This window comes from Python bivittatus, unplaced genomic scaffold (genome assembly GCF_059951505.1).
Source record: "Python bivittatus isolate LINGU-HERP-01145 unplaced genomic scaffold, Pbiv_v1 ctg000220_np1212, whole genome shotgun sequence".
Taxonomy (NCBI): Eukaryota; Metazoa; Chordata; class Lepidosauria; order Squamata; family Pythonidae; genus Python; species Python bivittatus.
Genome location: NW_028277048.1, coordinates 5,798,808 through 5,826,395, shown reverse-complemented (window position 1 = coordinate 5,826,395; position 27,588 = coordinate 5,798,808). Strand labels below are relative to the sequence as shown.

The window sequence follows — 27,588 nt, the reverse complement described above, 5'->3', positions numbered from 1 at the left end:
ACTGGCTCCAACTGTGCCCTTTCTTACAGCTGCCAAGAGTTTGCTTGGCTTATCTTCATCTACCCACAGAGAAAACATTACTCTGTCCTAGCACAGACTTGTGCCTGCACATATACACACCCACACATGCACGCACTACATACACAAACACTCAGTTTCATAATTTTGGGAACCTCCTCACTCAGTTTCTGAGAATCTCCAGGGGCAACTTCTTCCCCTTGCATGCTTCAGCTCAGTGCATGGAGCAGACTTGCAACCCTGGAAGGGAGAAACATCTTCAGATCAACAGATTATTCACTGTATAATTTGAGTACTTATGTCTGGCAGAATTTTTTTTTAAGTTGTCAGTTTTTTTAATTGCTTATTTTAACCAAACTCAGATTATCTGGGTAAAAATAGGCTCTGCATTATTAAAATAAAATACTTAGGTCTGGTTTAAAGGAGAGAGGGCAAGTGAGTTATAAGACTTATCTTGCTCTTCCTACTCTGCAGAAATGTTGTGCTACTGTGCAAATATTCTTGCTGCTGCACTCCATCTTCCCACTGAGCCAACCAGTGCATCGCAACTGCCATATATCCCTGCTGACACCCCTGGTCAATGGGAACATAGAAAAAGCAGTGCCCAGCAGTGTTTGATCTGATTTTATTGATTGATTGATTTAATTTAATTTATTTATTTATCATATTTATATGCCGCCCATCTCACTATACAAGTGACTCTGATTCCTTCCTCACTATGTTTGCTTTTCATGGTAAGGAAAAAAATGGTGGGGAGGTATCATCTGGCCATTCTCTGGGGGAGCAGCAAAAGATGCCCTCAGAGTGACTGAAGAGGGTGGCATGGCAATAGGAGGAAGGGGGAGAGGGAATTTCTGCCAGTGGAAAATCCTCTGCCCCACAGCTTCCAGAGGAAACACAGCAGAACTGTCTTGACAGCATTTCCTTTGGTGCAAGAGCTGGGCTCTTCACTCAGCTTTCCAAGCTCCACAGTGTCAGGGGGACAGGGCATTTCTCTCTGGTTGGCAGCATGTTTGCATGTAAAAGGTCAATATTTTTCACCCAGGGAAGAAGGCAAGTGGTCAGAAGTGACTCTTCTGTGTTCCTGCCTCCTATGTAGCAAGACAAGCCACTGAATTACAAAAAGTGAAATGCTGCAAAATCAGATCAAGGTGAGTAAGGCCTCCTTTTTTATTTAAGGGCTAAAGCTGTATCCAGATTACCCAAATTCTCATCCTTATACAAATATTCTCTCCAAATAAGAAGATGGTCAGGAGAATGGCTTTCCAGCCACAGCTTCTGTTTTACCAGCTTTTTTTTTGCGGGGGGTGTGTGTGTAGGAGATGGGATTTCATTATTTCTTTCTATATGGAAGCTGTCAGTTATATGACCAACCACAAGCAGGCACATGTGGGCTTACCATCTCAATAGGGATTTTCCCCCCTATGCTGATAAGAAAATGGCTTCTCTTTCCTGCTCTTCAGAATGTCTTTTCTGGTTAGATTATGTATGCTGAAGAGTGGAATGCCTGCAGTTCATAATGAGCATCAGAAAGAGGAATTTGGGGAAATCATATTCCTTCAATGGTGATTATTTAAATATTGAATGCCTCAAGCATCTGCTGGGTGCAGCTCCTGGCTCTCCAGCTCACCGGACTGACACCCCTGCAGTTCTGTCTGGCAGCATTGTTCAGCCTCATTTAAATCAAGCCCATGTAGAAATAACTCAGACTTCCATACAGTATAGAAGTGTTTCTCAACCTTGGCAACTTTAAGATGTGTGGACTGCAACTCCCAGAATTCCCCATGCTGGCTGGGGAATTCTGGGAGTTGAAGTCTATGCATCTTAAAGTTGCTAAGGTTGAGAAACACTGCACTAGAGGGAAGGAGGGAGGAAGGGAGGGGTGAACCTGTAATGAGGGAGCAATAATATCGAGCTGTATCTTGTAGGAACCTTTGTGTTCTGTGATTTTGTAGAAATAATAAAAAACACCAAGAATATGGCAATGGGTAAAAATCCAGCTTTTCAAGAATCTCAGCTTTATAGAATAACAACTACAAGGGAAACAAGTTTCTACCTCCTATGACTGGAGATATGCTCAGATTGAGTGGGCAATGCCTACTGAAGTCTCCAAAGCCAGAGGGATAGCTGCACAAGGCCTTTTGCTTCCCTAGGAGTAGTAAAACTGGAATCATGCACATGTTCTCAGGCTGCATCATGTAGAAAGGTCATAGAATCCAGATCTTCAGGATTTTAAAAAAACCGCAACCGAATACAAACAGGTTTTTAATTACATATGAAACACTCAAAATATAGAAAATAGCTTTTCATAAACATCTGATATTAGGGAGCTATTACTCTGGTATAAAGGGCCAATGAGAATCACACATCTTTCAGAACTTGAGTAATTTTCCTCAAGCAGCTCACTGGAGTCATCGTGCAAGCTATCCTAAGATACAGCAAGGCGGACTTGTAGCCCCTAGAATTATTTTTATAGAATAGGTTCAAATCTGATTTAAAGGCTGTATTTAGAACTGGAAACTTTCCTAGTCTTGGAGGGTCCAAGTGTGCCCTGTGTTAAATAAGCACGAGAAATGCTTGAACTTGGACTTCAGGATTTAGCACTCAGCAATGCCTGCTCTGTATCACTTTGCCATTTTAAAAACAAAATGAAAAGCAAGGAAATCTGGGTTGCAGAAGCCATTGGGGCTGGATACTGGCTGCCCTCCCACAAGATTGGCAGAAGGCTGGCAGTCCCAATGGAGTTCCCAGGAAGGTCAAGGGTGGCTGAAGGGAACTCCCAGTGTGCCTGTCTTGCTTCTTACGACTTCAGACAACCAATGGATATCTTGTCTTCAGATCAGTGTCTTATCCAAAAAAAGACAACCCTGAATTTAAGACTCCACCCCCAAAATGAGGAAGAGTAGGCAGAGAAAAACATCATCTGCCTCTATCACTGTATCCAGCAAATCCAAGACAACCTTCTCCTTTTAGAGGTACATTATCAGAGAAAGAAAATCTTATTTTCAGGTAAATGAAATGCTGTTCTCCATGTAACATTTCCTAGCAAAGATGCTGTTGGCGTCTAGCACGCTATGGTGTTCACAACTTCATTTCAGTAGGGGCTGCTGAAGGAGGAATGTCCATAGACTTCACCCATGTAAGTTCTGGCCATGCACTCACTCCTCCAATGCAAGAAAGATGGACAAAGGACTCTTTGGCCTTCCTCTTTCCTAGAGAGGCCATATGAGACACAGCTCAGCCAGCCCCGCCTGTTAAGTTCTACGCAACTTAACTTTGGGAGTGGCCATTGCCTCTTCCATCCCACTTTGTCCATCTTGGGAGGCCACACAATTTAGCCAGCCACTCAGCTCGAAGCAAAAGGCTCCTCGTTATCTGCCAGCTGCCAGCAATCGTTCTGGCATTGTCTTTTCATAGGCACCTTGGTTTCTCACTCCAGATTGCCCATATATTGACTTGCGGAAGTCAGTCAGCCACCACTTTAACTGGAAAACAAAGATGTCTTCCTGGAAAAAGGGGGCTTTATGAAAACATGTTGCTCCATGGGGGGAGAGGACTGTTGAGTTCCTCCAGGCTGAATGGAGTTCTGCTCCTAAATAATGCTCTCCTTTCAACAGGCGCATGCCGCGCTCCAATAAAGCCATGAAGGATATTAGCTCTTCCACAGTTCTTTAGGCAGAATTGTCTTGTGAATGAGAGGTTTTGTTTGAAAAGAGTGCAAGGATGGTCTACAAAGCGCTCCATTGTTTAGACTTGGAGCCTTATGAGTTCAGCATGCCTACCAATTCTTCCTTTTACTCAGGAAAGAAGAAAGAAAACTAAGTAAAGGAGCCAAGCATCACTCGTCAAAAGCAGGGCTCATGACTTTGTGTGTTTGCTTCAAAGGAGTCATATGGGGGGGGGGAAGGGGGGCCAGGAGAGAATTGATTAAGTTCCCTTGGCTGTCACTTTTCCAGAATATATTCTTCCAACCATTTTAGCTTATTTTTCCACAAGCTGGATGCCAAAATCATCAATAAGCACAACTGGGTGAAAAATAACATGGGAAGGGTTCTGAATTGATAAGTATATGGAGTGTTAATGGTTCCTCCCTCCCCAATATATGCCTTTCAAGTTTAGAATAAAACATGCAGATCAGGTAATCTTATGTCAGATAGACATTTTTTTAAATGCTAAGAACTAAACCAGACTACTTTCCTCTCAGTTTGCTTCTTAAAAAACTAGAGTTTGGCTTCACCTAGGAGAGAGGCTTCCCTGAGTGAAAGTGTGCAAAGTGCTTCCCACTGTTTCCAATTTACTCATGTCTCAGAAGTTCTTACAATAATACCGTGGAACGGGACAATATTGCTATTTTGCAGACTAGGGGATAAGGGTATAGGGGTGTAGACCGAAGCTCAGAGAGTGTCTTTTCCTAAAGTGACAGAGTGAGTTTATGACAGGCAGGATTTTAAGCAAGGATTTGCCAGGTCACGCAATGTACCTTATCATTCCTTTGGTACCATTTACACAATGTGAGTCACAAAAAGCCTGAGTAAGAACTTGATAACTGAACAATGGAAAATGAATATATTCTTCTTGTTCCTGCCAGGCCTATTCTCTAGAGTCTAGCCAGCAGTAATAGGTTCTCAAGTTTCACACATGGATAAATAAGCCCTCCCATCCAAATTTGCTAAAGAATAAACTGTCCCAGACCATCATAGAGAGAAGAATACAATTGAGTATCAAGAACTACAGCATACTCATAGCCACTAAATTGCAACTTAAGGGTGTTAGGTTTTGAATCACCATTCTTTAGCAATATTGTCCTATTTATCTCTTGCTCAGTGTCCATCTGCAGAGCCTTAGAGTCTGCTTTTAGCTTTGCTTGAGGTAGGAGGCTACCTACATCTCCCATAGAAAGCTGTTCCTCTGTAGAGAGTTGCTCCACAGATGACAATACAAAGAGGATCTTGTTCAGACCCTCCCAAGACACAAGTCCATTGCTGTCTGGGAGCTGATTACATACATAGAGAATGAAGTCCATTCCTTCCTTGTCTTCATCCCAAACACTTTTCCATTCCAGGCTAGACCATGCAAAACTATACATGCAGATATGTGCACATACATACCATGCCTCCTGAGGGCACTAGGGTTGATACAAATTAGATCAGCACCTCCTTACTAAATCAGATTAAAAACAGGAACAGAAACCCAACTGGGAGTGATACAGCTGTATAGAAGGAAAAGATCTATGGATGGAAATGGGAAGAGAAGATGAAGAAGCTTATGAATAGAATCTGATAAAATAACACGCCTTTTGGGAGTAGTATCTAGCTTGGGGTGTACAATACAGTATGTCAGTTTGAGGTTTTATTGGGCTTTGCATGGAATGTCAAGGGCTTCACTAAAGTAGGCAGGAACAGAATCAAACGTTAGCTTGATGGGGGGGGGGATTAAGGGAAGAAATTAGTGTCTTAAGCCTCTGCAAGTCTTATTTCACACCTTAACCTCCATCAAATCACCACTCAGAATCGGTCAAATTTTGGAGCCCAGTCCATTTTAGGGGGGCTATTCTTGGGGCTGCAAAAGACGTGGAGATGAGTTACATGAGGCCCATAAGATGCATTTTTGCACCCTGAATAGCCAATAGGATCAGCCATACTCTCCCCACTTTTCACTAATATAGCCGTACAAGGAAAAAAGAGGTAACACAAATATTTTCTACAGCATATTGACCCTTATGGCCCTCTAGATATCTTTTGCAATGTCATGGTAATTTTATATGCACACGTCATTTGAGTACATATGATGATGAATGGGTAACGCTTAACCTTTTTAATATCAAGTGTAAAAAATTAAGGGATGGACAGAGCAATCATGTTTGAAACACACTCAGCAAAAAATGGGGAAAGGAAGTGAGAAAAGTTATGCTACAAACTTTCAAAAAGTGGAGGCAGAAGACTAAAGTGATGGAAATAATCTGGAGGTGGAAAGATTAATTCCAAGTCAGTTTGTAGCAAAAGGAGGAGGAAGAGGAAGAGGAGGATGGGAGGAAGATGAATGTCAAAAGGGAATGCATTCTTGAAACAGGGAGCCTCAGAAAAGCTACAGTATTAGGAAGAACAGAAGACTCAATACTAGGGGCTCCAAGAAACAAACGAACAAAACCTTATAGCTGCAAGAAAGCATTTCTATCACCAGCCTTTGGCAAGAGACAATTTAAAAACCCTGAAAGTGGCCTGGGGGAGGCATTACCTTCTGTGGGATATACCGATTGATTTTCTTTCACACTGACAAACCCAGTTTGCAGGTTTCCAAGATATGAAAACCTGCCAAAGTGACACTGCACACTGTGGAGAACGCACGCCCAAAAGGAGTGCTCCTGCTTGTAAACGATCTTCAACTCACTAAAAAAGCCTCTCCAGATCGACTGAAGCGGCAGAAATGTGAATGCTTCGGGAAAATAAATAAGCCCAGTTCACTCCTCCATACTGGCAAAATAGGTCGGTGGGTGCGTCTGGCCATTTTCCATGCTCTTTCCTTCGAAGATTTGGCAGGGGATCATCTGCTGTTTCCATAGCACATAAGAGAAAGAGCCCTAGCATAAACACCTTGTCTCCAGGGATGAACGCCACACGCCAAAGGCTACTTTGGGACCACATTCTCCAAATTTTTCCAATGCCCTTATCTAAGCTCTTGGAACCGTGTAGTGATGCAGCAAGGAGCTGCGAGTTACATACTGTAGTTCTGAGCAGGAGGGCAGCTCCCTTCTCCACACCCGCATTCTAGCGAGCGGGGCCACCTCCCAGAAGCAGCGCCCTGCAGACCCACGTCCATATCAGCATTACGTCTGAAGGAACAAGCCTGTTTTGCTCATGGAGACGCCACCAAGTAGGGAATATCTTGATTCAGTGGTGGGGAATATTCTTTTTATGCACCTACTGTGGTTGCTGAACAGTCACACATATTTTGGTGGTGGTTCACTAAGAGTGCACAGAGCAGAATGGATATAAAATCCAGTGAAAGCTTTAGTAAAACAAAAACAAAACCCCAGACTCCCTTCTTGTCAGAGTTTACATCAGGTACCGCAGTGAGTCCTGACACTCCGACTTGTGTTCAGGATCTTGCTTATAGCTGAAGCCTCACAGACATGAATGAGGTAGATATCTTGCTTTGCTGAAGACCAGAAAGAAATGGTCGTATATATGCAGAAGATCTGCTTCCTGCAGAATACTGAACTCAAGTCCTATCGGTATGTGCCAGTCCCAGGGCTTAAATTCTAGACTTTTCCCTTCTGCCATCTGCTCCATGCTTCATGGCAATCCTCTCTGGCTTGAGAAGTACCAGTTCCCTCCTCACCAACTTCACCCCTTATGACTTCTCCCTCTCTGCTTTCGCTTTCCTTCCCCCCTTTAAGTTTGAAGGTTTCTGTCTCTCATCAATCATACAAGTGTTCCTCTCCCCTTCCCCCAAACAATCCCCCTCCCCCTCAGAGTCAGAAAAGCAGGTTGGTGCCAAAGCCCGAATGTGCAATCAGGCAAGCAGTTGGGCCTATGAGGGTACAGGTAGACCTCGTTTAGCGACTGCCTCGTTTAGCGACTGTTTGCAGTTACAACATTGATGAAAAAGTAACTTTATGACCAATCCTCTCATTTATGACCTTTACAGGTCTATAAAGCAAAGAAAAGCTGAAGTAAGATCATAAGCACAGTCGATGTTTCACTTAGCAACCCCCTTGCTTAACAACCAACTCGCCAGTCCCAATTGTGGTCACTAAACAAGGACTACCTGTATTGCAAATGGAACTGTTGCAAGAGATTAGGGAAGCATATGTCATCTGCTGCTTCCTACTGAAGTTGGGGAACCCATCCATCCATCCATCCATCCATCCATCCATCCATCCATCCATCCATCCAATTTGTATGCTGCCAAATCTTCTAGGCTCATGAAAGTTTACAGCATGCTATATTAAAACTTCCACAATGACAAAAAAATAAAAACACAGTACTCAAAACATCCAAGACAATAATCATAAAACCTAATTATAAAAAAATAGGCAGCCAAAGGCCCTCGAGAAAACCTGTCTTTAAGAGCTTCCAGAAGGGCATCGCAGAGGAGGCCAGCCTAATTTTTAGAGGGAGGCTGTTCTATAACATAGGCATCATGATAGAAAACCAGTGCTTTCTGGTTTCAGCTTGCACCACTTCACAAAAGCAGGGTATTACAAGTAGCTTTTTCCAGGAGAATCTCCTCAAATGGGTTTTATCTGATTGGGGTAGTTGGTCCTATAAGTATCCTGGTTCATTGATCTAATACTCCAATACGCCCCTCATGTACCAAGATGGGGTAGAGGTCCATGGAGGAGCATTCCAGGCCTAGAAGGGAATGATGAAAAAATTGATATGTTTTTAGTGTAGCTGGAAACTGCCAACAAAAGGCCACAGGATTGATCCATGCAATTATGGGAAATGGTTCAGTAAATGTGGCACACAGTTTTAGACAGTCTAAGGGAAAAAATCTGGTACAAAGCCAGACCAGATTTGTCTCCAACATCAATGGAAGGAGCTTCCAGATGATGATAGTTAACAGACTTCTTAAGGGAGGCTTCCACATAATCCAATTGATCCTTGAAGAGGTGCTAAGTATCTTGCAGTTCTTGGAGAAAATGAGAATTCTCTGGAATGGGAGAAGACCAGAAAGTATTTGGCAGCAGGAGTAGTTGGTAATTATAGATGGCCTGAACTAGTGACATCTAAGTAGAGGCATGAATTGAGTTGTTATAAGCAAACTAAACAAGAGTTACAAGATCAGGCCAGCTGTCTTGCTGTATAGCAAGGAAGGCATTGCTTTAAAGATGCATTTGTCTCTGTGTTTCAGTGTGACTGAGGGTGAGAACAAGTGGTTTCTCAATACAGTAACTCTTGTAAAGTAGTTTGACAAAATCTGTTGATCATAGCTATGCCACCTGGGACATCTGTAGCAGCACTGTGGTCTGAGGGGAAGCAAAGGAGGCAGAGTAGTAAAGGCATGATAACAAGTGTGGCAAGAAGACATATGCTAAATATAAGTGAAATACTTTATTAGTACTGTAAGTTGAGTCAACACTAGGAACAAATTTAAAATAAAAATAGGAAAAGCTTAGAAAATACTTTATGTCCCTGATACTGCAGGGTCCCACCCCCTCAAAAAAAGCAAAATAGATTCAACGTTAGCTGGAGCCATCTCAATTTATTTCAAGAAAATACAGTGGCCCAAATAGTCCAAACCAGGCAGATCAAAGGCACATTTTTTGAGCTGGGGTTGTAGTCCTGACTACAACTATCCAAATATTCTCAGCGTGGAGAACAATGTTCAATGTAAATGAACAAGTTGTCCAAATACATAATAAAACAATTGTCCAAATTCATAAAAAATGTAATTCATAAATCAGAAGAAGGCTAATAGGCTGCATGCCAATCTAAACAGCATTACTATATATTCACATTTCCTAATGGGGAAATAAGAATCAAATGCAGTTAAATATTGTTGCCGCTCCTTAATACAGATCAAATGGTAAGCTCCCTAAGATCCAAGCTGTTAAAAATGTATGCCTTCTGCAACCATTCCAGTAGTTCAGAAATGATGGGACAATGATAGCAGTTATAAATTCAGGAACCAGTAATCATGGATTATATATGTGTGACCCATCCTTCTTCTTAATATATGAGCACTGGTGGGAAGAAGAGGGGCAGATAAAACCTTTTTGAAAGTTCTCATTGGGTAGGCCAACACTGTAGTGGGCATTGGGTAGTGGCATTTTGTGGGAATTTAACCTCCAGAATGAGTTTGACACTCCAGTCACAGAATTGTGGAAGTGGGCAAGTCTACTTTTCTTGTTTCCAGATTGGTCAGTATAGTCCACATATTTGGCTCACAAGGCAAGAAAAGGTCTGCTGCAGGATGGTGAGTGATGATCCCAACAACTATATAGATTGTAAATTTAAAGCCAGTCCATTCCCAAGACTATGGGAAAATATATTTGGCAGGCTAAATAAAGTTGCGGGGATGCCTCATGATTGGTGATGGGAAGGAGAGATTCAGTGTACTCAGTGTCGGGTCTTGAGTGTAAGAGCTGATTTTCAGTATTTTCAATTCTAATAGGTGGTTAAACAGATTGAATAGCTACAGGAAATTTGCACGCAATGAATGTTTCCCTGAAGTTGCCTGTTCTACTATAGTTGTAGGACCTATAGTTGTATTTCCAAGCCTGTCTGAGTTTGTAAAATAAGAGACATGACTAAATGTTGCTAAGTAGCTCTATGTGTCTGGGCTCCATTTAATTTTTGGGTGCCCAATCCTCTAAATGGATTCATTTCCTAACAGACCAGATATGGAGCATTTGGTTACCAAATTCTTCCTTTCTCCACAGTACTTAATTGATGCTTCAGAAGAAGGGGCAAGGTCTTAGCATGGCACTTATGCGCAACTGGTCAGGTTTTCCACAATATAAATACAGACTTTGTGTATGTCAGTTTAACTTTTCTCAAGCAGACACCTCTACTGTCTCCCAGCTCCAAAGTCTCCAATAAGTGGGTAAGAGGATGGAGCGAAACGGAAAGTGGTACCTTTCTTTCCTACTCATATTCTTCCACAATATCTCAAGTCTTTCATTGATATACAAGCAGACATGGCTTTGGAGTGCCTTGACAAATGAGTTTACCTCATATTTCATATTATATTTGGTTCTGATATTAGGGCAATATTGGTGACTTGATTCATGGTTGTAAGAAGGTTATAAGAAGCTATATAGCACAGGCCAGCCTTCCATAGTGGGATAATTGGCAGGCAGATCTCCTTGTCAGTTTTCACACCAAGCTTAGCAGTAAACGTTAATACTCCAGAAACTCAACCGGGTATTCAAGAACTTGCTTATAGCAGAAGTTGCACATAAAACATGGCCAGGTAAGTTGCTTTACTGCAGACATGAAAGTCGTATGTGTGTAAACTTTTGCCTGTTCTTTTCCTGGCTCTGAAAATCTGACTTCTGCTCATTGTTTACACAGCAGTTCTGCATGGTCTGAGAATCACTGGTTCCTGGTGTCCTTATATTCCTTAATACTGTAATCACAGGCCTCCCTTATAAGCCATACACGCATCATGACTTCATCACTCAGTTGATGTGTACTTGCATCATGATATACAATGCAAGCTTGCAAGATGCACCATTTGTGTGATGTGATGTGCCATCATACACATGTCATTATTTGCTCCCCTTTATAGACTAAAGCTAGGATGGGGTTAGTTGATACGTTCACTTTACTTAGAAGAGTGCTTCATCTTTAGGGCTTTTACAAAAATTGTAAAAGGTTTTCAATTTGTGATATGGCAACATCAGCCTTTATTTACAAAATTAATGCTTATTTTAAGAAGAGGAACAATTTTTTTTTTCCTTTTAAAGGCAGTGATACTTGTGTTCCTTTCAAATGTGCAGTAGTACTCTATGAACTAACTCACCTAAGGTTACCCCTGCTTCTGAATAAAACTTTTAAACTATAATTACTTAAGGTATCCTAAAAAACCCCCCTGCTTATTATATTACAAGTTAAATACCAGAACAATTACAGCATAGGCTGACACTAGACCAGGGTTTTTCAAATTGTGTTCCATGGAACCCTAGGATTTCCCAAGAATTTGATGAAAGACTAAAGGGGAAAAAAACCACTCAAATGAAGCCATTTTTCCATTACTAGAGCTTTGCTTCTTAATCAGAGATTTTAAAAAAAAACACTAAGGTTTCGAACCCCTGCGCTAGACTTTACCCCTCACTTCCTGTTTTTACTCAGGTTTTTGAGTTCAGTTTTGTGATTTTTTTGTTGATAGTAGAAAAGCACATTTATTTACCCGAAAAAGCAAGTATTCTGTGAGAAAAAAATGAGTATTTACTCTGAAATATCACGATAGTGAGTAGGCTTGGGTACTTTGAAATGTTACTCATAATTCTTTTAAAGCACTCTTTACATTTACAGTATTTCTTTCCTTCATTATCTTTTCTTTTAACATTTAATGATGGCAAAGATGAAAGCTGAGCCTAGAGTTAAAAAAATCATTATCATAAACGCTACTGCAAGCTAATTTGGTATCTAAGGCAGAACTAAAGTTTTATTCAGGTTTTCTGCTGAAACTGTACTCAGCATGAGACCCTCTCAGGTTTTCTGGATAGAAAACTGTATACAATATTCAGTGAAAGAAAAGTTACTTTATATTGTTAAACCTTTACATGGCCATTTCCATACTTTAAAGATTTCTCTTGGTTATTTGACAACTTTAACAATGATTTTTTTAGAAGATAAGCTACACATATTTTGCTTACCTTTAATGATCTATAGTTCTTATGAAACAAAAATTGTGTTGCTCATTTACTTCCTGATGTTTAGAATGGATTAATTTTACTAGCTGTTCACTTAATATTTTTTACTAGGTCATTCATCTCTTTGCATGGAAGAGGAAGTTCACTGCTTTTTTACTCTTCCTGAATCTCCTCTAGTTAGAAAATTTTGGCTGGCCATGTGCATGAGCGTTACAACAAGCAAACAAATAAAACATTCATGTAGAAATGAATTTCCTTACTTTTGAAAGAAAGCTAGCTACAGGGCTGCTCTCATAAGTTTTATAAGAGTTGCAAAACTATTTTGTGCATTTGAAAATTGAAGGATCTTGTTGTTGGTATCACAGCTGCTAGCCACAGCAAGATGCTGTTCTAATTCTACAGATTATTTGTACAAAACAAAAATTGGATTATCATGAAGGTGCTTCAAAAAACTGATCTCTGTTCTGTGTATCTGTTTCACTCTAAGGTAGTATTCAAAAATAGTGATGACACAAGATTAACTGCTTCAGCATAGAGCAGCATCAAGGAAAAGTTATGCACAACAGCCTTTTTTCTGTGAATAATTATAATTCTCTCCCAAAGATGAGGGAACAGGTTGTCCTGACTTACAACAATTCAACACAAGAAGTGTAAAAGCATAAAATAATGAAGGAGCTTTATCCCAGACACCAGTTGAATACAGTAATAGTTAGTATTTACAAATAGGAAGTAGGTCATTTAATAGGTCTACTTGGTAGTGTCCACAAGGAGGGTCCAAAGAAGTGAAGATGGCAGGGGCTGGCACGCAAACAAAAGGCGCAGGGCTTTGGCTGCATTGCTGTGGTCACCATCTACACTTTTTTGACCCACCTTCCCCAAGGACGTTGCTGGGTTTACTCTGCCTTCCTCGTAAGAAAGGCAGATCCTTGACATTAATCTCAAGGATGTTGAGATTATTATAGAATAAGAAGCTGAGAGAGAGAGAGAGAGAGAGAGAGAGGAGTTACCTACATTCGTGACTCTGCGATAGGTCAGTGTTTCTTAAAGTGTGGTCAGTAACACTTAATAACAGCAAGAAAAGGCCCTGTGTCCAGGCAGGCCCCTCCCTTTTACAAAAACATAACCTACAGGGCTCCACAACTCCCCTACCCCAAGGCCTGGGAGAACAGCCAGGTTTTTAAGGCCTTGTAGAACATCATCCCAGTGGGGGGCACAGATCTGTGGGTGATCTCATTCCAAACGGCACATTCTACTAGTGGCATGAATAAATATCCCAATAAAGTCAGAACATTATTAAACCATGGCACAAAGAATGGATATTGCAGAGGAAGTGGCTGCAAGGCAATTGATAGGGATGGGATCAGCAATTCAACAATATAAAAGTTCTTGCAAAGGCATTAAGACAGTCTACTTGAGAGTAAAGACAGCTCTGCTATAAATAAAAACTTAACACTTAAAAAAAACTGCTACAGAGATATGAAGGGGTTGAATGAGGATATAAAATGTATGATATGACTTATCTACAGAAATAAAACTGAAAGTGACATCTGTAATTGGCAACAAGAAATGAGGTGCAAAAAGAACTGAACTTACAGAAAAAACAATGAAGGTTAGACCTAGAGACTAGGACCTTTCTCTAGTTGAACCGAACGATGGCACACACATGCCTGGGCAATATCTATTCTTCTGCTGGGTCACCATTAGGTTGCTTTCATCTCATCCTCAGCCCCTGAGCAGGCCAGCTTTAAAATGTCCTAAGCTGTACTGGGGTTAAAGTAGCATTTTTGCTCTTATTCCAACTCTATCCAAGGGCAGCCTGAAGGTGTATAAAATCAGTTAGGCTTGGTCACTCACTACCTTACAGTACAGTGACCATATTTTCTTGGAAAAAATAAAGGACAAACCTGAGAAAGGGACAAATCTGAAAGAGGTTCAAATGGATAAAAAAAAAAGTTTATTGTTTACTTTGCTTTACAAAGGAAAATTCAAGAGTAAAACCAAGAAAAGCTTTACAAAAATGCATATTCTAATAAAAATATCTAAAATCAAACTGTATGTGAATTTACTTAAAAAAGACAATTCAGTTTCCATATTTTTCACATGAATGTGAAAGACTGTGCATTAAGTGGTACTATTTGTATGGTAAAAGTTAAATGACCAACATAAAAGGCAAATAAAGTTTTTTAAAAATAAATAAATCTAAAGGGCAGCTTTTTGAAATAAAGAACTGTCCTTTATAATAATGGACGCATGGTCACTGTACCTTACAGGGGAGTTAAATATCTGCAGAAATTTGAATTAGGCAGGGTAGGGATCCGCAATGGGGACAGCACATTTTATGCCAGTATAGGCACTTCCCAGGTTAAGAATGCCTGGTGTATGGATGACCCATAGTTAAGAACAGAACCTGTTGTAGCAAAATTCAAGTTAAATACACAATGATTCTAGTTAAATATACAATGGTTCAAGTTAGTTGCACAATATTACTTACACAGTATTATTGCACAATATTACTTACACAGTATTATACAATGATACTGTACAAATTTGACTTAAGGAAAGACCTTGGGAATGGAACTCATTCTTAAACTGGGGACTACCTGTATGGTTTTCTGCAGTCTCAAGAATGGGAAGACAACATTTAAATTCAGTAGTGACAAAAGGCTGTGGGAGTCCAATCCAGGCTCTCAAAGAACAATATATGGAGCAGAAGAGCTGGGAAGAAACTTTTTGGGTGGGGTAGATAGTTTCCTCCTCCACTGGTCACAGGAACAAAGAAACCTTACATGGTTTGGTATTTTTGAGTCTCCCTATCCCAGGTAAGTTCTTCCTGCCCAAACCAGGTGACTAGAGAAAGCTTGTTGAAGGTTTCCTCCTCTCATGAAGTACAGTGGGAGGGGATACCGAGATTGGCATCCTTGGAGACAGCTTTCTTTCTCTGGAATGGCCTGCTCTGGAGGCAAGAGTGGCTCCTAAGAGTGGTTGGACCTGGCTTTTCCAGAAGGTCTTTGGAGACTGAACAACTGAAGCAGTTCCAAAACACAAAAGCTAATTTGGTTTTATCTAAACTAGGGTATTTCATTGTTATTACTCCTGTTTTGTACACTGCTAACAGCCCTATAGAATGAAGCATTTAAACTCTTAATAAATGAACAAACAAGCAGGAACAAATCATGGCCAAGATCAGAATGGCCTTGAATCCCCTGGATTCCAAACCCCTTTGCTCATTCAAGAGCCCCAGAACTGGGTCTGGTAATTTCACTATCCCTGAGCTGCCATGGTTAATTTTCTTCCTGTTTGGAATCAAGAGATGGACGATACATTTACCGCAAAAATCTGTTGAATTGGAAGAACAAATATGGTTCATGAACACACACACAAGCCCTTTCTGTGGATCCTGCCAGCAATGCCATTACTTACAATTACTGAAAACTCCATCACAACCCACCCTCCCCCAAAACAAACTGAGAAGAAATGGAAAATCCTAGGTCCACACCTGTTTAATATCATCACTCTGTCCTTATCCCGACCAACCATATCAGCAAAAGCTCTCATTCTCCAAAAAGTTGCCCAAAGGATCCAGAGCCAGTTTAGCATAGTGCAGTGTTGTCCAAACTTGGCCACTTTAAGATGAGTGGACTTCAACTCCCAGAATTGTTACTGGCACAAAATAAGTGTTTTGTTAGATGCCAAGCAGAACCTAAGCTGTTAAAAGAGCAGTGAATAAACACACAATGTTGAAGAATCTGTAATGGTGCCTACAGAGATGTCAGTGTTACAGGGCAAAAAGGACTCACCTGTCACTTAGACTTTAAACACAGTGACAAATTACCAGAATGTACTGAAAATAGTTGGCAACTTGTTTGGATACACAGTCATTTTTTCCATTCCAAAAACTGCTGGAGGGATTTTTTTTTTCATCCTTTGCACAACAAATGTCTGAGTATTCAAAGAGGGCTTGTAACATTAATTGCAAAAAATATGCCGAACCAGCAGAAATTGCTGATGGTCCAAGGTGTGAGAAACAATTCTAAGGAACCTGATTTTGTGATACATCATGTACTGTAAGAAATGAGTGTTTTGCAAATCTTAACACAAACACACAAACTCTACCACAGGGCTATCCAAATGAAGTAGTTAAAATTGCAGAAGAGACTACATGTATTTCTTGGAACTAGAGAGAGGAATTGTACGACAGACCAATTTGTTTTAAGCAAGAGAACCATGGTAGTCCAAAACATAAGAAAAAGACATATTAAATAACTATTTTAGTACCTGGGATCTGAAGTCAATATAAGAAGGTTGTTTAGGACTTAAAGATTTGATCCAATCCAGTATAAAGCCATCCAAAAAACAAGTGAAAGCTAAAGTCAATGAGATTTCAAAACCTGAAATTAGATCTGCCATTTCTTTAATTTTTTTTTAAAGTAAAATTGCATTTTACAGATGCAATTCAGATTGAGGCTGCAGTGTTAAATGAAGGGGCGTTTATCTCTTTCCTTCACCCAGTTTTCCCTGATTAAAACACTCTTACCAGCATCTGAGCACATATGGTTTGAGGGGAGAAGGCAGCGGAGAACATGGGCAAAATATGTATGATCAGAAAGGTCCAATGCCTTTAGCCCCAGGTAGTGCAATGGCCCATTGATACAAACAGGCAAGGCTGCTATAACAGAACTACACTCCCACTTACTAGACCATGACTGTGTCAAGGGACATGCCCAGACCAAACTTCACCTGATTACATCCTAGGCTGATTTTCCTATCACTCAACCTAATGCTAAAGATGTAGAGATGACTTGGAAGACAACATATCAGATCACCCAAGACTCGTTTTGTTAACTTGAATTTCTTCTTTAGAAGCAACTCGTTGGGTTTGTCCTCAAGAGGCTGGTAGAAATGTAAAGTCAGACTTCTGTAGAATCCCAAAGAATTACCCTGTTAGTATAACAGAAGATTAAGATTCACGATAAGGTTAGGTACTGTATTACGCTTGACAAGTGTTAGTAAAGTCTGTGTTTTGCTTTGTTTTAAATTGCAACTAACTATTTCTGACTCTTCTCTGCTAGGTTCTGATGAATCAATGATGAATGAAACTTGAGAATGCAGAGAATCAGATAAATTTGTTCTCTTGTTTTCAGCTATTATAGGTACAATAGCTGAAAACAAGAGAACAAATTTATCTGATGCAACTGAAATAATCAGTAAAACCTCATCTAGGAATCCATACCTACATAAATAAGCAAGGTTATATGAATACTTAACCTACACTCAATCCAGGCTTGCATGACATTTGATTCAGTTTATTACAAGCCCTGGGTAAATGACTTCCCCAGTGGAATCCACTGGAATTTAAACCCGCCCAAGTTAACATCCAGAGCACTTACCTTTTTTTTTTTCCAGATTTTTTATCCCACCTTTATTATTTTTCATAAATAACTCAAGGCAGCAAACATACCTAATACTCCTTCCTCCTCCTATTTTCCCCACAACAACAACCTTGTGAGGTGAGCTGGACTGAGAGAGAGTGCCTGGCCCAAAGTCACCCAGCTGGTTTTCCTGCCTAAGGCGGGACTAGAACTCACCGTCTCCTGCTTTCTCTTTGCTATTATGTCAGCCTTCTTCATGGAAGTTGGCTAGCTGTCTTTTTAATTTTCTTTTTTTTGACAGTATAATAAAAAATTAGATTTTAAAAAATGTAGCAGCCTTATTGGAATTCTGGTCACCAAGACAAAACTGAGGAAGGGTAAGTCTTCCTTATATTCCTTCAACACCCATATTACTCCCTTTTTCTCCATGAAGATGATGATGGTAACAGTATTATGCATATATATGTATCTTTCAAGCTGTTCCCTTTCAAGGTAAGCAGTCCTATCTCTTTTTCAGAATTTTATTAACTCCATCCAGTCACAACTTGCTGGGTCTTCCCCTTCTTCGCAGCCGATTCATTCTTCCTTCATACATATATTTTGCAATTCAGCCCTCATATTTCTTTCCACATGATCAAACCACCTCAACATACTTAAAAAAAAATAAAAAAAATCCCGGTCATTCATTTTGTGTTCAAACCACATTCATTCTTGAGCCTATTTCTGGTTGTTTTATCACACATGGTTGTTAAGTAGGCTATTCAACTTTTATGACTCTTGGGACATACTTAATTTTCACTCCTATATAACCAAACTAAAAGAAACACACTTCTACATGCAGAGAGTTTGTTTCTTTAACATTCATTCCTCACAGCAGTCTACATGCTGCCTTCTCCCCTTTTACCAGCATTTGGACATCTTAAAAATTCATTTTCCCATTTGTAGTAAACATTGTACACAATTTAATCTAGATGCTCTAGTTTTTGCCATTTACATATAAATTGCACTTGTTCATTACACCTTCCCTGTCTACACAGCTACGTCGGTTTTTGATACGTTAATATTCAGATCCATAGCCCTTGTTGCATCATCTGATCTAGCATTCACCTGCAGATCATTCGGCTTCCGAGGGAAAAAAACACAGCATCCTCTGCTTACTGCCTACTAAAGGATATACATCTCCACATCCCCAACCAGCACACCTTGTCTTGTTAAACACAAGCATTCCTTATACATTTATAAAAAATACATTTTTCTATTATGCATATTTGCCTTAGTGGCTGCTCAGTGTGAATGCCTGGATAATCATTCAATTTATTTCTTTATTTCTGTATGAGTGCTTTACTTTCATTGTATACGCTCTCATTCAGCAACTCCATATTCACCCAAAATATTCTATAATTCAATCCTATTCATTTGATCGCATGCTTTTTCTAAATCCACAAGGATACAATAAACTTTCTTGCTCACATTCAGCAGTGACCTGCTGAAGAGTAAACAGCTGACCTGTGCAGACCCTGTCCAGCATAATAAACCACCCTGCACAACCCAAATATTGCTCACTATCGCCTCTGGTACCCTTTTGATCAGAAGACTGCCAAGTGCCTTCCCAGGGACACTCAACAAACTAAATCTCTCTGTGGTTTTTGTGTTTACTTTTGCTACTTTTCTCTTTCTACAGGGGATCAATAATGGCTTCTTCCAAACATCAGACACAGCTGCAGTCTTCACACATGTTGCATAAGTTATGCCACTCAGTTAGCAAACCACATCCATATTTAAATGTTTCTCCTGTCATACCATCTGCACCTGTAGCCTTGCCATTTCTCAACATGCTCACAGTGTTTTTTCCCCCCCTTGGACACTAACATTTATATTGTTTGTTTAAATTCCATTCTTTGACAAATTATTCCCATACAAAACTCTAACATACTCCTTCAAAGCGTCCTTTAAAGATTCCCTCATTTCAGTTATATCCCAAATCATCTCATCACTTTAATTCCATTCATGCCGACGGGGGCTCCTTGGTTAGACCTCGTTGCCTACTTCCCAAACTATTTTTTATTTTAATCAAAATCACTCTGCATTTTCTCTGCCCTTTTAATCTTAATTGTTCCCTGCTCTGGTTGACTACATTCTTTACCACTACCTTTTTTCTGTCTATCCGCATTACAAATATCTTTCTCCCTTGTCATTGCATTAATCATTTTTGTATATGCATTTTTCTCACTAACAACCTCTTTTAGTTAATCATTCCATCAAGCATCTTTTTTCATCTTTCCCATTGCTGGAACTTCATACATGTCTGTGGCACTCTATCACATCATTATTTTTGCTTTGTTCCAAGCAGTTTCTCTTATGGAAGGATATGTCCACTTTCTATCCTTTATGTCGGAAATCCATTTTTCTGCTAATAGCATTCACTTCCCTGCAAGTATTCACCAATCCTATTCTACAAGATCAGACTAATGATATGCAGCATTCATACGTGAACCAGGCAAGGGTGCTTTGAATCCAGCACGGGCTCTCTCTCCACCTGTTGGCTACCCTTTAACGAAGCCATGCCTTTTCTTGGGCTTGTGCATTAGCCACATAGGCTCAGGAAAACACATAGACAGTTAAGGAGGTTGCACCTCCCCATCCTCTCAATTTCACAGAGAGACAATACAATTATTTTTCTTTCCCTCCTTTCATTTGTTGATGTACGCTCTTTCCCTTTCACTCCTCTGCATTCCAGGTCACAATCTGTGAACAGATCAGCCCATGTTTACCTTTGCCACCCATCACAGCTTTGCTCAAGCAAGGCTTTTATAGCACTTTATTGTAAGCTGGAGAAGGTGTAAACTAAGTTACCCATCTTAGCTGAACCCGTGCAAAGTGCAGCATTCCCAGATAGTGGTATGGACAGTACCTGTCCGTTTGGGCATATTTTGTATGCCATAAGCACAATCCAAGCCCAGTTTTAGCCTAAGCATGTTCAGACTATTCTGGGCAAACTAGAGGTCAGTAATTTAGAGATGACAGCAGTAGCAAAATAGTTCCATGAAAAGATGCAATAAAGGAAGCAGTTTTTGGGAACACCAGCAGAGAACTGAAACCTAGAGCAACCAAATTGTTGAGATTAACTGTAGCATGACTTGCTAAACATTAAAGAAAACATGCTTGTTCCAGTCTCAAAGAATAAGAGGGCTTCTGAAGCTGTTCAAAATCTGGGAGATCAGATGAGAATTTCCCAACCTTGACCTTAAAATAGGGAACCCACCTTTGAGAGCTGTGACCACATAAGGGAATTCTATGAGAATATAAAGGGCACTCACAAAATGGTTGCCTGGGTGGGTGTGGCACCAGAAGGCAGACAAAAATCTGGATTACAGCCATCCATTTTATTTTCTAAGAACATCCCTGGGATCTAGATGGGCCCCAAAGGCATGGCAGAACTACAGATCCTGCTTCAGGCTAGTTCTTTGCAGAATGCCAGCTCACTTATTTTTTTAAATTAATTGAAAAACATTAAGAGAATCCAAAATCTGCTTATTAACAGTTCCTCATCAAATTGAAGACAAGTTTTGAATGGGGTGCCACAACAATCACTCCTCTACTCTTCAATACTTTCCCTGATGATTCGGATGAAGAAGTGGAGGGAATGTTTGTCAAATTTGATACCAAATTGGTTGGGCAATACTGCAAAAGGCTAATGATGATGATGATGATGATGATGATGATGATGATGATGACGACGATGGCTGGATGAAGATGATCACTGTAAATACTTGGGCATCCTTCAGGCTGACAACATCAAGCGCACTGAAGTCAAGAAGAGGGTTAATAGTAAATACATCAGGAGAGTGAAGAAGATGGGGGGGGTGTAGTGGGATTTGTATTTGGGATTTTTATTCCTGTAAGCCACCCAGAGTCACTGTGAGTGGGTTGGGTGGCCATATAAATTGTAAGAAGATCACACAGACTGACTACCAACAATGGCACGACAAAGTAGCAATAATGGTACACTGGAATATCTACAAGAAATACCATTTACCTGCAAGCAAGAGCTGGTGGGACCACAAAACAGACAAAGTAATAGCAAATGAAGAAGCTAAAGTGCTCTGGGACTTTAGAATTCAAGCAGACAAGCACCTGCTGCACAACACCCCAGACTTAACAACTGTTGATAAGACAGACAAAAAAGTCTGGATAGTGGACATTGCAATACCTGGAGACAGCAGAATAGAAGAGAAAAAACTGGAGAAAATCACAAAATATAAAGACCCGCAAATAGAAGTAGAATGACTATGGTAAAAGAAAGCAAAGATAGAACCAATAGTAATAGGAGCCTGGGTGCAATTCCAAAACGTCTGGAGCACCACTTGAACACCACTGGCATTGACAAAATCACCATCAATGAATTGCAAAAGGCAGCTTTACTTGGAACAGCTTATATCCTGCTATGACACTTTTAACACCATCAAACAATATCTGCCTACCCAAGGTCCTTGGGAAAGACTCAATAGGTGGACAAAAATGCCAGATCCACTCTAAACATCTGGCTGACTGTGCGACCAACCATCATCATCATCATCATCTGATAGGCTGGATAGATGAGATAAAAGTAACTGAGTGTCATCCTTGCGCAGGGGTCATGCTAATCTTCTCTGTATCGTTCCAATTTTAGTATATGTGTTGCCGAAGCGAGCGAGTTTTACAGGAAGAAGTGCAAAGTTCTTCACTTGTGAAACTAAGTGACCAAATGGCTTGGTAATAATATTTGCAGAAATGATCTTTGTCAATTGACTACAAACTATGTATGAGCCAACAGTGTGATGTGGCTACAATAACAGCCAATGCTACTTTAGGCTGTGTCAACAAAAGTATCACAAATCATGAGAAATAATTATTTCACTCTATTCTGTTTTGGCCAGACACAAGATTCCTGGGGCTAATTCTGGGTATCATACTTTAAGAAATGTTCACACACATTAGAATAGGTTCAAAGAAGATCAACTAAGATGATCAGAGAACTAGAAACTAAGCTCTGTGGAGACAGATTTAAGGGACTGGGAAAGTTTACCCTTGAGAAAAGATGTTTGACATGGGATAAGATAGCACTCCTCAAATACCTCAAGGCTGTCACATACTGTAGAAGAAGGACAAGGTCTATCCCTTCTCTCATTCCAGAGTGCAGGACACAAAACAATGGACTTAAATTAGAGAAAGGCAAATTCCAATTGAATGTTAGAAAAAAAAAATCCTAACATAAGAACAGCCTGAGAATAGAATAAATGACCCAGAGAAGTAGTGGGTTCCCCTTCACCAGAGTCTAGACAACCATCTGCCTGGAATGCTTTAATTTGGATTCCTGAACTGGGGAGAGGGGGATGGACTCATAGGCCTACACTGCCCCTTCCAACTATGATTCTAAAAAGATAAAATTAGGCAGCTTGAGAGTTGCCAAATATCCTTAATACTGTAGTCTTGAAGAGGGACACGTGTACACTCTATTGTTAGAGATTATGGAGACTGCCTAATTTTATTTAAAGGCACACACAGGACAGCACATTCATCACTAGCAAAAGGCACCTCTGTTCAGCCCCTAGCACCTCGGTGGATCTCAAGCAGAAAGATTGCCAAACCCAAAGACGTGGGAGAGCAACATAGGTTTGGCTGTACTGAGGCAGAAGAAGGAAAGCTTTGCTGCAAGATAAGACTCCTCTGAACTATCATACAGAGCCACCCATTCCTATGCATGCACATCAAGTGGGCAATATCAAATCAAACCAAAGCACCACACACCTCTTGTACAGGCTTCAAAGAGCTGAGTTATGGAAGACACCTTCTCCTACATACCAGCAGGCTATGGGTGCTATTGACTGATTGATGTTGCTTGTGCTTATGGAAGGAAAGCTAGTATGGTATGGACTATACATAAGTCCTATCTCAATGAGTGTTGCACCTTCCAGGAATGGTGGGGTGGGGGGAATTCTAAAACCGACCACTCACCACCCAAATGGCTACCGGCAACTTATCTGTAAGCGCCTAAAAACATTTCAAGGCAACCATCTAAGGGCCAGGAAGAGAATCAGCGCTTGCTCAGTCATAACAGAAGCATAATCTCTAAAAGCAGGAGCCTGACAGCTTTGGTTCCCAAGACCGCAGCAGTTCCAGGAGCCAAGACACCCACCCTCTCCCCTTCAAATGTTTCCAACCTTACTTTGTTACAGGGATCTTCGGATACGTCTCCCATCCTGTACCTGGTTTTTGTCCTAGCTGGGAAGTGGCTTACTCAGCGAAGAAACCAGCTGGGCACACGCAACGTGACCTGGTAAAATAACTGCACTAACCCAGAATGCCAAGATGTACCAGCAGAGCCAGCCCAAAAATCATATTCAGGCACGTCCCAGCCTATGGCTTAAGGCTGTTGAGTCACTAGCAGAAGCAGCAGCAGCAGCAGCAGCAGCAAGAAGGAAGACTTGTTTTGGAGAGCAGGGAATCAGCTACTGAGAAACCAGGAAAAGAGCATTTCAAGCCAGAGAAAGCAATCTTGCCACAATGCTCTCAGAAAAAGCCAGCAAAATTAGGATGTTTAGAAGAATGTTAGACTCGAAAAAGCTGAATGGGAGTCCAAGAGAGAACAAACAGGCAAATGGTTTCACAAATGCCTCAGCACCAAGCCAAAGTAGAAGTTGATCACAGCTTGAGGGCAAGAGAGATAACTTGAGAACACCAATCTAACAGACAAGCAAGCACACAACCAACTAAGAGATGTGTGAAGCTGGAGTGCTGCAGTAGAGAAGGGCTATCCTTGTTCCAACGGTACAAGCAGCCGTTAATTGCGTATACAACCCTGCACGCCGGAGGGAAATGCCAATAGGGAACTCTGACTTTGCATATTTAAGCACAAGGGACAATTACAAGAAGAGCAGAAGTGGTAGACTGGTGTTGCAAAGGAATGCAATAGCCCTCTATGCACGCATGCATGCAGATAGCTTGGCTGAAAATAAATGCCAGCCTTCACGCACCATAACTCAACACAAACTGACACAAAGGGATACATATATTGTCTTGTACAAGAAAAACATTGGGCAAATAGAGTAAATCAGACCAATACAGCCTCAGTTCTCGCATCATGGGAGAAGCAGAGTTGAAGCCTCTTACAACACCACCATTCGAAATCTCACTCAGCAGAAGCTTTTTTTCCCCTAGAAAGTGCCAGTGACCCACAAGAACCATCAGTGAGAGCAACAGCTGCCAGTGGGGGAAGCCAGGTCAGTTGGTGGGAAGTTTTTGCATTGCCCTGCATGGCTACAGAGCTATCTTTCTCTTTTTCTCCACAAATCCATAGCAAAAGCAGAAGTGAATCCTACTGAGGCAATCTAAAGAACTGGTGGACCTGCAGTATCTGAAGAACCAGATGACTAGAAAAGCTGCAGGAAATTAGGATGAGGACTCCGGTTGGTCCTGAAGTCACAGGTTCTCCATGGCAGCTCAATCGTAAAAATATACAGAGGCTTTCAAGCCAGTAACATCTCTCACCCTCAGTTTCCATTCTGTAAAAAGTGGAGTTCAAGTGATTGTCCTTCACCAGAATCTAGATAGCTCCTAAAGCTAATGCATTGTATATAGTAATGTAAAATGTCAGTTCAGTTCCTGGTAGAGGGTTTGAACCTTATAGAATAAGATTTGGCCTCTACGTCTGATGATTCCCAGTAAGGATGAAACTGGCCACCTACTATCTCCTGGTGGTCAATTTAACTGAAAACACCACACAGGATATATACTCCGGGGATATTATTATCAACCAAACATAAGAGCACTCTAACATTACATATTGTAGGGATCACATCTAACAAACACGTTTCCATTTTAATGTTATATACTCTTTAGTTTAACTGGCAAAAGTTCCATTTGAAGACTTCTTAAAAATCAAACAGGCATGCCGATTCAAGCTCATCATGCTATCAAGACAGGATTTGGGAAGGAACTCCTAGCTCCTGTTAGCAGCATGAGAAAGTGGGCTCCCAGTAAGGCTAGCTTTCTACAGGTTGCCATCTAACAAGAAGGAGACAGGAGCCACACTGAGATTTCAACATTTGCAACACTGAAATCCAAAAACATACACATTAAACCTGCAGAGCGATCATCCTAGATATATTTATTGAGCTACAGCACCTTGGATTGTCAGGCTGATCTATGTGACATGAGGGGCAGTACTTAGTCTTGTCCTTCCCCACCACCACAATAGCTTCCCACTTTCTCTTGCATGAAGAAAGAGTAAAACTCATTAGTAAAACTCCCATCCCATAATCCCCACCAAATTACCTTGCATTTGCAAGTCAAGGGGCTCTTTGAAAAATGTTACAATGCTACAGAGGATCCACTGAGGCCCAAAACTAGTGCATCTTTCTGTACCTTCCAACCTTAATTCACCTGGATTGTGAATTGATTTATGTGTCCTGGGGTGGGGCTACCTAGGTACTGCCCTTGCAAAATTGAAGGGGAGAGGACAGATGTTGCTTCCCTGTCTTCTATACATAGTGGCACTTCCACAGACTCAGGAAAGATGACTTTCAGTGGAAATGAGGTAGATTGGAAGGAAGAAAGACACAGGCAAATATTGCAAGAGCCTTTCTCAATCCAATGTCCAGTGCACGTATCCTCCTGGAATGCAGGATATACGCTACTTCCAACCACAACAAGCCACAGAACATAGAGATGATCTCTGGTAGGTTTGTTGATGGCAAAGAATGCAAAACCTTTCTTCTGTTCCAAAGTTAGTGTATTGTCCCATCGCATGACAGTTGGCCCAATGGAAAGATGACCCCAAGCTGAAAACAAGTAGGCAACATGTTAGGAAAATCAGAGACAGATATGAAAAGCATGCCAGGGACAGAGAGAAAAGACACAACATATTGTTGGAATGAAAATCCCAACTTCTTAAGAAAACACAGAGGAGCACCTCAGGAATTCTTGCAATATTGGATCATGCTTTAAAATGTTTTAATTCTGGGTTAAAAACAGTTACTCCAAACAACAATTTTTGATTCCCTAATCTGCTCTTGTCTAACATGTCATGTTAACTCTAACCTAAACCTAAGGCTAATTTCTAAGGCATGCTTTATAAAAAGCAGAAAAATAAAAGAGGAGCCAGACAAACGAAGAAATGAAGTTCAGAGAACTTCCTGGATCTCGGTTTACTTCCAAGAAATTCAAATAACAAAAAAGAAAAAGAAAATTACAGTTTAAGTGTGATTCCAGTTGTTTTCAAGTTTAGCTGAACAGCCTGCATACCCCGCAAACAACAAGATGCTCCTTCTTTGGAATCTGTATTGAGGGAAGCTCTCTGCAAACAGCAAATCAATGCTGCAAGGTTTGGACAAGTCCATTTTTGGAAGATTCAAGGGAATATGTTTCACTCCATTCCATATTTTGCATCCAGCTGAATCTTAAGATCGGAAAACTAAATTCCAAGTGTATTAAGCTTTTGGTAATAAAAGATGATTTACTTCAGGAATTTGACTACAGCCAAATATAAACCCTGTGCCAAAATTACAATGTTTAGATTTTACACATTTGGAAGCTTGTAGCTCATTTTATTGTTAGATGAAAATTTCAAATCTTCTGCTTAATTTGGCAGTTACTGATCTAGACAGCAGTGGATCTGCTGTCAGTATAAAGGCTGTTCTATCTTTCTTCATGCCCTTTACATGGAATCTTAAGTGTATGCTACTGAGATGGGCATATGCAGAAGGAAGGGAGATGGAGATGAATTCTTTATGGTCTAGACCATTCTTCAGACTTTCACAAACATTGCAATGGAAAATGTCTTTCTACTTAAGGTGAAGACAAACATACTATTGTAAAAGTAGATTGTCCTGGCCTAAT

General features: G+C 40.6%; 1 protein-coding gene and 1 non-coding gene across 6 annotated transcripts in view; both read right to left on the bottom strand.

The window, feature by feature from the left end:
• The window catches only part of S1PR2 (sphingosine-1-phosphate receptor 2), a 63,842-nt gene that overhangs the window by 21,960 nt on the left and 14,294 nt on the right, over window positions 1-27,588 (bottom strand). For 2 of the 5 annotated variants that reach the window (XM_088137715.1, XM_088137714.1), the window contains exon 1: window positions 182-235. The exons of the other annotated variants lie outside the window; for them this stretch is intronic. The gene's annotated coding sequence lies outside the window, so the exon portion shown is untranslated. Of the gene's footprint in view, window positions 1-181; window positions 236-27,588 lie in introns of those variants that run through there. 5 annotated transcript variants of the gene reach the window in all.
• LOC112540610 (U6 spliceosomal RNA) lies at window positions 22,304-22,405 on the bottom strand. Its single transcript, XR_015795778.1, has one exon. It is a non-coding gene; the product is annotated as a U6 spliceosomal RNA (small nuclear RNA).